Below are 13,664 nucleotides of genomic sequence, written 5' to 3' on the forward strand. Positions count from 1 at the left end.
ATCCCCCAACCTCGAAATTAGCTACCAAGAAGCCATTTCAGGCTATCTTAAGCCAAATTCAATAAATTGCTAGGTGGCTATTGGTATTACAGAATTTTTTTATTTATTATTATTGTTAAAACAGGACATCTGAGGGGCATGTGTCCCTGTGCCACCTAAGGGCATGACACCTCTGGTTATGAGCCACATGCACCATATAAAAAAAGTGTGTTTGATCAGTAACTGAAAGGTTGCTGGTTCGAATCCCAAAAGCCAACTAAGTGGGAAATCTGTTGATGTGCCCTTGAGCAAGGCACTTAACCCTAATTGGTCCTGGATAAGAGTGACTGACTTATTTTAATGACTAAAATGTGAAAAGTTGGAACACATATGGCTTTTGACAACAGCCTATCCTAATTTTCTAATTTATGCTCAGGCGAGAGAATAGATGCACATTATTCCCAAGTAGGCCTACTGTAAATTACTGTAATTTTTACCATGTAAAACATAATTGTTTCAGCTTATTCTCTACAAATATTGTTTTCAATTATTATTCTGTTTTCTGTCATTTTAGACACCATTCTTTATTTTCACAAAATAAACATAGACAGGTTCCATAGTGATAAAAACATAAACTTCTATTTATATACGTTTTAAGAGTTTCATTCCAAAACACTATATCAGTTTTCAGAGATTTTGGTAAATTAGCTTTCATTGTTTAAAGAAATGATGAAAGAGATTGGTGTGTTTTTTCACTATCTAATCATGGCATGTGGTTGTTCAATGACAGACATGTATGTTTTAAAAATGGTTTAATTTCAGAGAGACAAATAATCGTGTTTTTTTTGCAAAATGCTATATATCCACCTCACTCTCAGATAAATAAGTAGTACTGCTAGGTTTTACGCAGTCAATGTAACAAAGAACTAAACCATTTTTTTATAAAGAAATGTACAAATTATACATTTGTGACATTACTATTTAAAAAATAAATAAAATAATAATAATAAACATTTACATTTGACAATTTACTCATTTAGCAGATGCTATTATCCAGAGAGACTTACAGTAAGTGAATTAATCTTAAGATAGTTAGGTGAGAGCACGTATCAGTCAAATATACAGGATATGAACATTCTATACAAGATAAACAATGGAAATATAGCATTTACCCAAAAAACACATTTTCATACACACCTAAAATGTATGAATAAAACATCTGAGAACAGTAATATTTTACACAGACACATACGTAACCATAAGCAACCATTTCTGATGAAAAAACACAAATGGGAAAAATTGGTGGAGGATAGTGTATGTGTGTGATGGTAGGGTGAGTAATGTTTTTTTTTTTTGGGGGGGTCGATGTAGCTGGCCACTCCCTGAATAACCCTCTTATTGTTCCTCACTTGAGCCTTTCAGGGATGAAGATGCTACATAAATCCTTCTGCTTTTATGTCCTCTGAGTACAGAAATAAAAAAGAGCAGAGAAGATACACTACTGGTCAAAAGTTTTAGAACACCTACTCATTCAAGGGTTTTTCTTTATTTTTACTATTTTCTACATTGTAGAATAATAGTGAAGACATCAAAACTATGAAATACCACATATGGAATCATGTACTAACCAACAAATTGTTAAACAAATCAAAATGTATGTTATATTTGGGATTCTTGAAATAGCCACCCTTTGCCTTGATGACAGCTTTGCACACTCTTGGCATTCTCTCAACAAGCTTCAACTGGAATGCTTTTCCAACAGTCTTGAAGGAGTTCCCACATATGCTGAGCACTTGTTGGATGCTTTTGCTTCACTCCGCGGTCCGACTCATCCCAAACCATCTCAATTGGGTTGAGGTCGGGGGATTGTGGAGGCCAGGTCATCTGATGCAGCACTCCATCACTCTCCTTCTTGGTAAAATAGCTCTTACACAGCCTGGAGATGTGTTGGGTCATTGTCCTGTTGAAAAACAAATGATAGTCCCACTAAGCCCAAACCAGATGGGATGGCGTATCGCTGCAGAATGCTGTGATAGCCATGCTGGTTAAGTGTGCCTTGAATTCTAAATAAATCACAGACAGTGTCATCAGCAAAGCACCCCCACACCATAACACCTCCTACTCTATGCTTTACGGTGGGAAATACACATGTGGAGATCATCTCTTCACCCACCCCGCATCTCACAAAGACACAGCGGTTGGAACCAAAGATCTCAAATTTGAACTCCAGACCACAAGGACACATTTCCACCGGTCTAATGTCCATTGCTCATGTTTCTTGGCCCAAGCAAGTCTATTCTTCTTATTGGTGTCCTTTAGTAGTGTTTTCTTTACAGCAATTTGACCATGAAGGCATGATGCACACAGTCTATTCTGAACAGTTGATGTTGAGATGTGTCTGTGACTTGAACTCTGTGAAGCATTTATTTTTGGGCTGCAATTTCTGAGGCTGGTAACTCTAATGAACTTATCCTCTACAGCAGAGGTACAGTGCCTTGCAAAAGTATTCATCCGTTTTTCCTTTTTTGTTGCATTACAACCTGTAATTTAAATGGATTTTTATTTGGATTTCATGTAATGGGCATACACAAAATGGTCCAAATTGGTGAAGTGAAATGAAAAAAATAACTTGTTTAAAAACAATTCAAAAAAATTTGTAACGGAAAAGTGGTGTGTGCATATGTATTCACCCCCTTTGCTATGAAGCCCCTAAATAAGATCTGGTGCAACCAATTACCTTCAGAAGTCACATACAGTGGGGAAAAAAGTATTTAGTCAGCCACCAATTGTGCAAGTTCTCCCACTTAAAAAGATGAGAGAGGCCTGTAATTTTCATCATAGGTACACGTCAACTATGACAGACAAATTGAGAAAAAAACATCCAGAAAATCACATTGTAGGATTTTTAATGAATTTATTTGCAAATTATGGTGGAAAATAAGTATTTGGTCACCTACAAACAAGCAAGATTTCTGGCTCTCACAGACCTGTAACTTCTTCTTTAAGAGGCTCCTCTGTCCTCCACTCGTTACCTGTATTAATGGCACCTGTTTGAACTTGTTATCAGTATAAAAGACACCTGTCCACAACCTCAAACAGTCACACTCCCAACTCCACTATGGCCAAGACCAAAGAGCTGTCAAAGGACACCAGAAACAAAATTGTAGACCTGCACCAGGCTGGGAAGACTGAATCTGCAATAGGTAAGCAGCTTGGTTTGAAGAAATCAACTGTGGGAGCAATTATTAGGAAATGGAAGACATACAATATAATTTACAAGACCACTGATAATCTCCCTCGATCTGGGGCTCCACGCAAGATCTCACCCCGTGGGGTCAAAATGATCACAAGAACGGTGAGCAAAAATCCCAGAACCACACGGGGGGACCTAGTGAATGACCTGCAGAGAGCTGGGACCAAAGTAACAAAGCCTACCATCAGTAACATACTACGCCTCCAGGGACTCAAATCCTGCAGTGCCAGACGTGTCCCCCTGCTTAAGCCAGTACATGTCCAGGCCCGTCTGAAGTTTGCTAGAGTGCATTTGGATGATCCAGAAGAGGATTGGGAGAATGTCATATGGTCAGATGAAACCAAAATAGAACTTTTTGGTAAAAACTCAACTCGTCGTGTTTGGAGAACAAAGAATGCTGAGTTGCATCCAAAGAACACCATACCTACTGTGAAGCATGGGAGTGGAAACATCATGCTTTGGGGCTGTTTTTCTGCAAAGGGACCAGGACGACTGATCCGTGTAAAGGAAAGAATGAATGGGGCCATGTATCGTGAGATTTTGAGTGAAAACCTTCCATCAGCAAGGGCATTGAAGATGAAACGTGGCTGGGTCTTTCAGCATGACAATGATCCCAAATACACGGCCCGGGCAACGAAGGAGTGGCTTCGTAAGAAGCATTTCAAGGTCCTGGAGTGGCCTAGCCAGTCTCCAGATCTCAACCCCATAGAAAATCTTTGGCCTCTCTCATCTTTTTAAGTGGGAGAACTTGCACAATTGGTGGCTGACTAAATACTTTTTTTCCCCACTGTAATTAGTTAAATAATGTTCACCTGTGCGCAATCTAAGTGTCACATGATCTCAGTGTGTGTGTGTATATATATATATATATATATATATATATATACAGTGAGGGGAAAAAGTATTTGATCCCCTGCTGATTTTGTACGTTTGCCCACTGACAAAGACATGATTAGTCTATAATTTTAATGGTAGGTTTATTTGAACAGTTAGAGACAGAATAACAACAAAAAAATCCAGAAAAACGCATGTCAAAAATGTTATAAATTGATTTGCATTTTAATGAGGGAAATAAGTATTTGACCCCTCTGCAAAACATGACTTAGTACTTGGTGGCAAAACCCTTGTTGGCAATCATAGAGGTCAGACATATCTTGTAGTTGGCCACCAGGTTTGCACACATCTCAGGAGGGATTTTGTCCCACTCCTCTTTGCAGATCTTCTCCAAGTCATTAAGGTTTCGAGCCTGACGTTTGGCAACTCGAACCTTCAGCTCCCTCCAGCTTTCTTGAGCAGGGGGACCTTGCGGGCGCTGCAGGATTTCAGTCCTTCACGGCGTAGTGTGTTACCAATTGTTTTCTTGGTGACTATGGTCCCAGCTGCCTTGAGATCATTGATAAGATCCTCCCGTGTAGTTCTGGGCTGATTCCTCACCGGTCTCATGATCATTGCAACTCCACGAGGTGAGATCTTGCATGGAGCCCCAGGCCGAGGGAGATTGACAGTTATTTTGTTTAGTTTCTTCCATTTGCGAATAATCGCACCAACTGTTGTCACCTTCTCACCAAGCTGCTTGGCGATAGTCTTGTAGCCCATTCCAGCCTTGTGTAGGTCTACAATCTTGTCCCTGACATCCTTGGAGAGCTCTTTGGTCTTGGCCATGGTGGAGAGTTTGGAATCGGATTGATTGATTGATTGCTTCTGTGGACAGGTGTCTTTTATACAGGTAACAAGCTGAGATTAGGAGCACTCCCTTTAAGAGTGTGCTCCTAATCTCAGCTCATTACCTGTATAAAAGACACCTGGGAGCCAGAAATCTTTCTGATTGAGAGGGGGTCAAATACTTATTTCCCTCATTAAAATGCTAATACATTTATAACATTTTTTACATGCGTTTTTCTGGATTCTTTTGTTGTTATTCTGTCTCTCACTGTTTAAATAAACCTACCATTAAAATTATAGACTGATCATTTATTTGTCAGTGGGCAAACGTACAAAATCAGCAGGGGATCAAATACTTTTTTCCCTCACTGTACATGTTCTGAAAGGCCCTAGAGTCTGCAACATCACTAAGCAAGGGGCACCACCAAGCAAGCGGCACCATGAAGACCAAGGAGCTCTCCAAACAGGTCAGGGACAAAGTTGTGAAGTACAGATCAGGGTTGAGTTATAAAAAAATATTCGAGACTTTGAACATCCATCGGAGCACCATTAAATCCATTATTAAAAAATGGAAAGCATATGGCACCACAACAAACCTGCCAAGAGAGGGCCGCCCACCAAAACTCACGGACCAGGCAAGGAGGGCATTAATCAAAGAGGCAACAGAGACCAAAGATAACCCTGAAGGAGCTGCAAAGCTCCACAGCGGAGATTGGAGTATCTGTCCGTAGGACCACTTTAAGCCGTACACTCCACAGTGCTGGGCTTTACGGAAGAGTGGCCAGAAAAAAGCCATTGCTTAACGAAAAAAATAAGCAAACACGTTTGATATTCACTAAAAGCCATGTGGGAGACTCCCCAAACATATGGAAGAAGGTACTCTGGTCAGATCAGACTAAAATTGAGCTTTTTGGCCATCAAGGATAACGCTATGTCTGGCACAAACCCAACAGCTCTCATCACCCTGAGAACACCATCCCCACAGTGAAGCATGGTGGTGGCAGCATCATGCTGTTGGGATGTTTTTCATCGGCAGGGACTGGGAAACTGGTCAGAATTGAAGGAATTATGGATGGTGCTAAATACAGAGCAATTGTTGAGGGAAACCTTTTTCAGTCTTCCAGAGATTTGAGACTGGGACGGAGGTTCAACTTCCAGCAGGACAATGACCCTAAGCATACTGCTAAAGCAACACTCGAGTGGTTTAAGGGGAAACATTTAAATGTCTTGGAATGGCCTAGTCAAAGCCCAGACCTCAATCCAATTGAGAATCTGTGGTATGACTTAAAGATTGCTGTACACCAGCGGAACCCATCCAACTTGAAGGAGCTGGAGCAGTTTTGCCTTGAAGAATGGGCAAAATCCCAGTGGCTAGATGTGCCAAGCTTATAGAGACATACCCCAAGAGACTTGCAGCTGTAATTGCTGCAAAAGGTGGCTCTACAATTTTTGACTTTAGGGGGGTTAATAGTTATGCACACTCAAGTTTTCTGTTTTTTTGTCTTATTTCTTGTTTGTTTCACAATAAAATATATTTTGCATCTTCAAAGTGGTAGGCATGTTGTGTAAATCAAATGATACAAACCCCCAAATAATCCATTTTAATTCCAGGTTGTAAGGCAACAAAATAGGAAAAATGCCAAGGGGAGTGAATACTTTCACAAGCCACTGTAACTCTGTTTCTTCCATTCCTGTGGTGGTCCTCATGAGAGCCAGTTTCATCATAGCGCTTGATGGTTTTTGCGACTGCACTTGAAGAAATTTTCAAAGTTCTTTCAATTTTCCGTATTGACTGACCTTCATGTCTTAAAGTAATGATGGACTGTCGTTTCTCTTTGCTTATTTGAGCTGTTCTTGCCATAATATGGACTTAGCCCTATTTGGTAAAAGACCATCTTTTGTTTACCCCCTACCTTGTCACAACACAACTGATTGGCTCAAATGCATTAAGAAGGAAATAAGTTCCACAAATTAACTTTTAAGAAGGCACACCTGTTAATTTACATGTGTTGAGTGTGCAAAGCTGTCAAGGCAAAGGGTGGCTATTTGAAGAATCTCAAATATATAAAATATATTTTGATTTGTTTAACACTTTTTTGGTTACTACATGATTCCCTATGTGTTATTTCATACTTTTGATGTCTTCACTATTATTCCACAATGTAGAAAATAGTAAAAATAAAGAAAAACCCTTGAATGAGTAGGTGTTCTAAAACTTTTGACCGGTAGTGTATGAGAAAACTGATACAATATTAGCAGACACCAAAGGAGCTAGGGAAAAAAGGAGATAGATTGGAATTGATAGGTATGGATAGAGATACATTTTCTGTGTTCAGTCTGCTGTCTCAAACTTTGGCCCTCCTAAGACAAGAATAATCTTCATTCTGATACACTGGCGTTTGGCCTCACATGTTTGAAACCTAAGTCGAAAGAAATTGAGTTGGGGTCAAATCTTTTCTTATGTTGGTAAATACAGAAAACAAAATGTGAGAAAATTCAGGAATTGCCCATCATTGTCAATCCATGAACTGAATTTAAATGTGTTTCTTTGTTGAGTTACAATTAAATCGACCCCAATTCAATAATACATGGAAAACATTTGAGACAATTTATACTTTTTAATTATGATCAAATTTACAATAACCTTTCTCTGCTAAGATTGGCATTATAGAAACCATTAGAGCAAAATCAAGACCAAGTTGATGGCAATATTGACAGTGTTTCTAGAAAACGTCCTCTACAGTACCTACTCCAGAAGTGCTTAGAGTAAAATGCTACAAACCCTGCTACGGTCTACTGTATGCCATGAGTAGTAAAGACCCTGTTAGAGTCATTGCGTTGGGCTTGGCTCCCCAGCCTCGCAGCCTCCACCTCTAGCCCTACTAGAGCAGGAGAGCACGGAGGGAGCAGCATTGCGAGCAGATGTGGGGTGGCCAGGCCTTGCAGCGCTGCAGGGCCTCCCTCACATAAGACCTGAGATGTGCTGAGTCCAGCACAATGGTGGGTTAGGATTACAGCTGCAAATAGGCCTCACAGAAAGCCAGGGGCCTAACAGCTAATGTAGCCAATTAAGGGTAATCCACCGATGTATCATTGTCTCAGTCAGATAACATAGCTGCTAAGTGCCCCTGCTAATGAGAATAGCGAAGGACAGGGCAAAAGCCTCATCAGAGACCCTGTACGACAACAACAGCAGCAACAACATCTCAGACAAATTTCCTCACAACTAATGTGTGTGATTTTAGGGACCATTGTCATGTGGATCCTCCCTGGATTGGTTGTGCTGTAGTGTAGTGAATCCCTTCTCTGCAGAGACAACCATCTTGGAAGGGAGTACATAGAAAGTAAAGGCATCATATTCTGTATGTCCTAAGTGGTAGGCGATAATAAAAAAAAAAAAATCACAGTAATATAGGTAGATATTTTATTAAAACAATTATCAAACATTTCTTCATCCAGATTAGTCTTATTAATTAAGATAGAAGCGTCTCAGAGTTGGAGTGCTGATCTAGGATCTGTCCGTACAATAATATTCATTATGGCCTAAAAGACAACTGATCCTAGGTCAGCACTCCTGATCACGTTTAGATAGGCAGCCCAATTCTGATCTGTTTCCCACTAATTGGGCTTTTGACCAGTCACATCAGATCTTTTCAAATCAGATATTTTTCAGAGCTGATCTGATTGGTTATGTTCTTCAAGAATCAATGGCTATATATTATTCATTTTAAATGTCAAAAATGGATGTACTGTACAAATCCCGGATTGCCCCTTGAATGTAGTTTGTTTCTTCAGGGTCCACCCTCATTGAAGCTTTTATACCCCTGTACTAACACAGGGCTACGGTCACCTGCTAGCAGGAATGTGATTTTCACACCTGAGGAGGGAAAAGAGGTGCAAAGTCATTTCACACCAAAACCAATTGAACTAACACTAAAATGTGATGGGCTAATTGGAAAATGATGTGTTGCATCAATTAGGTCTAAATTGCAGGTGTTTTATAAAGCTGTATTTTGGGCTATGCTTCAGGAGTCATGTGTTGCAGAATAAAATGCTGTATCTGTGTGGAAAATGCCTCCGGATTATGGTGAATTTCTCATTAATTATTCCGGATTTGGTTTAATGGTGTTCACATAATGAGACCTTTGCCCACAAACACTGCAGTGTCAGAAGCCCATTTATTGTAACACATTGGCTCCCACAATAGAATTAGAAGGAATATAATTATTAGAACCATAGAATTGTATTCTACTTCCATGGCTCCAACCAAACCTCTGAATAATTCCGCTATTAAAAATATAGCTGTTAAAATATATATATATATATATACAGTGGGGAAAAAAAGTATTTAGTCAGCCACCAATTGTGCAAGTTCTCCCACTTAAAAAGATGAGAGAGGCCTGTAATTTTCATCATAGGTACACGTCAACTATGACAGACAAATTGAGAAAAAAACATCCAGAAAATCACATTGTAGGATTTTTAATGAATTTATTTGCAAATTATGGTGGAAAATAAGTATTTGGTCACCTACAAACAAGCAAGATTTCTGGCTCTCACAGACCTGTAACTTCTTCTTTAAGAGGCTCCTCTGTCCTCCACTCGTTACCTGTATTAATGGCACCTGTTTGAACTTGTTATCAGTATAAAAGACACCTGTCCACAACCTCAAACAGTCACACTCCAAACTCCACTATGGCCAAGACCAAAGAGCTGTCAAAGGACACCAGAAACAAAATTGTAGACCTGCACCAGGCTGGGAAGACTGAATCTGCAATAGGTAAGCAGCTTGGTTTGAAGAAATCAACTGTGGGAGCAATTATTAGGAAATGGAAGACATGGAATACTTTTTTTCCCCACTGTGTGTGTGTGTGTGTGTGTGTATATTTGTGGGTCTCTCTATTTATGTAAATGTGATATTATTATTTTACTACCACAAAATATTTCATGTCTGAATGCATATAACACTAAATAATGAGTACATGAATTATTTATATATATATATATATATATATATATATATATATATATATATATATATATATATATATATATATATATATATATATATATATTTATTTTGTGGTAGTAAAATAATATCACATTTACATAAATAGAGAGACCCACACTCATTTATTATCGCACATGCGGGTACAGAAAGTCATTGCAGCAAGAAAATGCAGTTCTCTCTACAGTGAGTAGCTGAAGGAGCCTCCTTCCCACTATTTACAACCTCTGCGTGTATTCCAGATGTCTGATCCGTGTCAGGGTGTCCTCACTCACATGGGCATCCTGGCATTAGAAATGCTGAAGGAGCTGAGCGCACTAATATCTCAGGCTTTACTACAGCATATCTGGTGCCTGGCACACTGTGTTTGTGTGTGTGTGTACGTGCATGCTTCTCTGTATGTGTGTGTCCACCTATTCCTTGTCATTACACCGAAACAGCAGAAAAAGTAAAAGCATTGAAAATTCACATGTAACGTAATGTAACCATAGTAATATTTTGTAAGTTCTTCTATGAAAATAGTACAATGGTTGCATTACATGTGAGTTTTGCAATGCTGTTTCGGTGTAGTGTGGGATCAATGAATGAAATGACAAGGAGTAGCCTTGTACGGAAAAGCCTTGCTTTGTCTTCACTCCTAAAATCATGTTTCTGTTATTGCTGGATAAATGTTGTCTTTGACATAGTGTAGGGAAAGAGAGGGGCGGTTGGCCTACTTGTAATTGGCTGCATTAGCATCGTTATTGCTCACTGCCGGCCCCTCCCCCCCTATCTCCGTCTCCTCTTCTCTCATTGGCCGTCGCTACATTCCAGTGTATTTACAAGCTACCTGGGGATGTATTTTTTTTTTCACATAGATTTCCTTCTCTGTACTGCCAGGGCCTAACGAGCAGCCCTGTCCTGTCCTGTGTGTTATTGTATCTGCGTCCAGAATGACACCCTATTCCCTTTACAGTGCACTGCTTTTGACCAGGGCCCACATTGCACTATAAAGGGTGTAGGGTGCCATTAGGGACACATACTGTGTGTTACTGCTGTTCTACCATGCAGTAATAAAGACTAGGGCCCCTAAATGAGACGTTAGCTCCCATAAATGCAACAAAATTCCAACTTTGGGGGGGGGGTCTCTAAATAATGCTAATTTTACCATTCTTCTGTGTATTTAAAATGTAGTGGTAAATATGTTTTACAGTGGTAAATATTAAAATAAAAGCTTCCAAATGAAAATAACACCCCCTACCTATCTGTCATGGTTTAAACCATTTATTTATATGTGGCGGCGCTATCCACTCAGTATTGCTGAATTTCGGCCTCAGCTGAGCTCCTTTACGCATCGATTTTCCTTAATACTTCCTCATTTTCGCCATTTGTTTGCCATGCGTCCTTGATAGAAATAGCCTTTATTCCAATGAAATTGATTTATCCGTTGATTTATCATTGTTTGCTTTTGCCAGTCAGCTGTTTAGAGCACTCATTGCTTTGTTTTTCAGGTGCATGTGGGTACTGGTGTTCTCCGTGCCATCCGTGGCCTGAAGTAATAGACCATTTATTTAGCTTTATTAGTTTCTGTCAATATTTGTTTTCTTTCATGGATCAGCTGATGATGGTTGACAATATCACTAGACAACTAACCTACAGCTAGACACCAATGCGTATCCAATCCATCCAACAAGTATACGTTAATGACAGTAGGCCTATACAGTGAGGGAAAAAAGTATTTGATCCCCTGCTGATTTTGTACGTTTGCCCACTGACAAAGAAATGATCAGTCTATAATTTTAATGGTAGATTTATTTGAACAGTGAGAGACAGAATAACAACAAAAAAATACAGAAAAACCCATGTCAAAAATGTTTTAAATTGATTTGCATTTTAATGAGGGAAATAAGTATTTGACCCCCTCTCAATCAGAAAGATTTCTGGCTCCCAGGTGTCTTGTATACAGGTAACGAGCTGAGATTAGGAGCACACTCTTAAAGGGAGTGCTCCTAATCTCAGTTTGTTACCTGTATAAAAGACACCTGTCCACAGAAGCAATCAATCAATCAGATTCCAAACTCTCCACCATGGCCAAGACCAAAAAGCTCTCCAAGGATGTCAGGAACAAGATTGTAGACCTACACAAGGCTGGAATGTGCTACAAGACCATTGCCAAGCAGCTTGGTGAGAAGGTGACAACAGTTGGTGCGATTATTCACAAATGGAAGAAACACAAAATAACTGTCAATCTCCCTCGGCCTGGGGCTCCATGCAATATCTCACCTCGTGGAGTTGCAATGATCATGAGAACGGTGAGGAATCAGCCCAGAACTACACGGGAGGATCTTGTCAATGATCTCAAGGCAGCTGGGACCATAGTCACCAAGAAAACAATTGGTAACACACTATGTCGTGAAGGACTGCAATCCTGCAGCGCCCCCAAGGTTCCCCTGCTCAAGAAAGCACATATACAGGCCAATGTCTGAAGCCAATGAACATCTAAATGATTCAGAGGAGAACTGGGTGAAAGTGTTGTGGTCAGATGAGACCAAAATCGAGCTCTTTGGCATCAACTCAACTCGCCATGTTTGGAGGAGGAGGAATACTGCCTATGACCCCAAGAACACCATCCCCACCGTCAAACATGGAGGTGGAAACATTATGCTTTGGGGGTGTTTTTCTGCTAAGGGGACAGCACAGCTTCAACGCATCAAAGGGACGATGGACGGGGCCATGTACTGTCAAATCTTGGGTGAGAACCTCCTTCCCTCAGCCAGGGCATTGAAAATGGGTCGTGGATGGGTATTCCAACATGACAATGACCCAAAACACACGGCCAAGGCAACAAAGGAGTGGCTCAAGAAGAAGCACATTAAGGTCCTGGAGTGGCCTAGCCAGTCTCCAGACCTTAATCCCATAGAAAATCTGTGGAGGGAGCTGAAGGTTTGAGTTGCCAAACGTCAGCCTCAAAACCTTAATGACTTGGAGAAGATCTGCAAAGAGGAGTGGGACAAAATCCCTCCTGAGATGTGTGCAAACCTGGTGGCCAACTACAAGAAACGTCTGACCTCTGTGATTGCCGACAAGGGTTTTGCCACCAAGTACTAAGTCATGTTTTGCAGAGGGGTCAAATACTTATTTCCCTCATTAAAATGCATATCAATTCATAAAATTTCTGACATGCGTTTTTCTGGATTTTTTTGCAGTTATTTTGTCTCTCACTGTTCAAATAAACCTACCATTAAAATGATAGACTGATCATGTCTTTGTCAGTGGGCAAAAATACAAAATCAGCAGGGGATCAAATACTTTTTCCCCTCACTGTAGATACTGTAACTTTCGGTTAAAGGCATTCGATTTTGCAATGACATAGGCCTACATTATTTTGGATTTGTGTGACCATGAGAACTGTTTTCACGGCAAAACATAATGAAATGTTACGTAGGCATACAGTAGTTACACTTATAGTGCATTTTCCAAGATCTCCAAGTTCCATAATTCGTACAGGGTTTACGTTCAATGTTCTAATTCAATTGTTAAATGCTTAATAATGACAAATAACACTGTCATAAATGTCATTAATGTAAGGAAAGAAAGGTAGTTTTTTATGTCACACGATGATTAGGCGTGTCCAAACTTTTGACTGGTACTGTATACACTACTGGTCAAAAGTTTTAGAACACCTACTCTATCAAAGGGTTTTTCTTCATTTTTACTATTTTCTACATTGTAGAATAATAGTGAAGACATAAAACTATTAAATAACGCATATGGAATCATGTA

This window comes from Coregonus clupeaformis, chromosome 9 (genome assembly GCF_020615455.1).
Source record: "Coregonus clupeaformis isolate EN_2021a chromosome 9, ASM2061545v1, whole genome shotgun sequence".
NCBI lineage: Eukaryota > Metazoa > Chordata > Actinopteri > Salmoniformes > Salmonidae > Coregonus > Coregonus clupeaformis.